Below are 2,057 nucleotides of genomic sequence, written 5' to 3'. Positions count from 1 at the left end.
GACCTTGTACACTGGGAAGATCCTCAAACTGTTTGACTCTGATGAAGCCCTCTAGGACACTATCACCTGTGAGAAAGAGTCCAGCCTGGTTGACTGGTCCCTCCACGTCCCTAGGAGACTGGCGGGAAGGCACAGGATGAGCAGAAATCACATGCCAGATCGCCATGCCACCGAAGGGATCTGGCAGAAGAAAGGAGTTGTGGGGGAAGTGCATCTACTTGTCTCCAGAGAGATGGCTTCAAGGTTACTTCGCAGAGTGGGCGCTCTGGCGGCTCAGGGCCTGAGGGCCTGAGGGCCCCATGGCGCGGTTGCGAAGTGTTCCATGGCTTCTGGAGGTGGTGTTCCTACTGATAAGGAGCAGGCTACAGGGCTGGAGAGGGAGCTCATGAGAGCCACAGAGAAGGCCTGGATCCATACAATATGCTACCTCCAAAGGCAGCTTCGGGCACCAAGGAAGATCCTAATTTAGTCCCATCCATCACCAACAAGCAGATAGTGGGCTGCATCTGTGAAGAGGACAACTGTACCGTCATCTGGTTTTGGCTTCACAAAGGCGAGACTCAGTGGTGCCCAAGCTGTGGAACCCATTATAAGCTGGTGCCCCACCAACTGGCCCACTGAGCCCTGCGTTAACTTTTCAGAATGTGATGGAAAACTTCCCCTTCAATAAACTAGCCATTGTATTGGCTCCTCCAAAAGAAAAAAGAAAAAAAGAAAAAAGAAAGAAAAAAGAAAAAAAGAAAGGAGTTGTGGGTGAGGAAGGCAGGGCTGTTGGCAGCTGGCTAGAAGGTTGTAGCAACGCAGTAGATGGTAGACAAACACCAAACGCAGTGTGTGACTGCTACCCACAGTCTACAGCTATGCATAGGGTTTGTATGTCCTCGGACATGTGTAACTAGGATAACCTTGAACTGCTGACTCTCCTGCCTCTACCTCTTCAATGTTAGGGTTACAGGTGTACCCCACAACACAGAGGTGACAGTTTTCGGTTTGAGATGTGGTGTCATAGGATCTTGATTAGAAGGTTCATTTGTCTCTCCTCTCTCTCTCTCTCTCTCTCTCTCTCTCTCTCTCTCTCTCTCTCTCTCTGTGTGTGTGTGTGTGTATGTGTGTGTGTGTTAGCATGTGGAAGTCAGAGGTCAACACTTGCAGAGGTCAGTCCTCTATTTCTACCATGTGGGTCATGGGGCTGGAACTCAGGTCATCTGGCTTTGCAGAAGTCACCTAGACTTCACATAGACCCTAGAAAGCTCCATGAAGCTGACTATTGGCTTTCTGTCATGGTGTCTGCACCACGCAAACGCCAGCAGAAACAGCTCAGGAAGAAACGTTTCAGAAACACTATGTGGCTAGGTAGATGTGAAGGTGGGGAGAACAGGCGGCAGCCGTGTGCTTGGGTCCCAGAGACATAGGTCATTTGCGAACCCCAGGTATCGCTCCTTCAACACAGGCTCCTGCCCCTCGGATTCCATTCGAACTTTTCCAGCCTCTAGAAAGTTACTGACACCTAGCTTGACCTGTCTAGGGGAGGTGATGCTTATGGAAGGCCTGGGAGCTGTAATCTCCAGTTGCTACCACTCTTGGTCTACAGAAGCCTCCATGGCAGACTCTGCCCCTGCATCTCTTCCCTTCCTTGAATGACTGACAGCTGGATTCCAACTACCCTAGGCAGGCTGGAGGCAGCTGCTCCTTCTTCACGGCCTTTGTGTGGCTCCTCGTGGGCTAGCTACTTCCATCTTCTGGGTCTCCTTACAGGGTTGTCCTGGCTACCATCTATCTAAGTTAACCCTCCAGGGATGGGGATAATAATTCCGTTGCTAGAGTGTTTGCTTAGCCTTCATGAAGTGTAGGAGGAGGGCCCACTTGTTTGGCCCGGCCACCTGGCTAGCTTACCCCTGAAATAATCACACAGAAACCATATTCATTAAAACACTGCATGGCCTATTAGCTCTAGCTTTTTACTGGCTAACTCTTATATTAATTTAACCCATTTGTAGTCATCTGTGTATCGCCACATGGCAGTGGCTTACCGGCTAAAATTCCTAAGCACTGTTTCT

The 2,057-nt window shown here is 50.1% G+C and overlaps 1 pseudogene; it reads left to right on the top strand.

The window, feature by feature from the left end:
• Nucleotides 1-232: 232 nt before the first annotated feature.
• Nucleotides 233-621, top strand: LOC119803216 (annotated as a pseudogene).
• Nucleotides 622-2,057: the final 1,436 nt, after the last annotated feature.

The sequence above is a fragment of the Arvicola amphibius genome, chromosome 17 (genome assembly GCF_903992535.2).
Source record: "Arvicola amphibius chromosome 17, mArvAmp1.2, whole genome shotgun sequence".
NCBI classification, from domain to species: Eukaryota; Metazoa; Chordata; class Mammalia; order Rodentia; family Cricetidae; genus Arvicola; species Arvicola amphibius.
The sequence above is the reverse complement of the archived record's forward strand: the minus strand, read 5'-3'. Positions and strand labels throughout refer to the sequence as shown.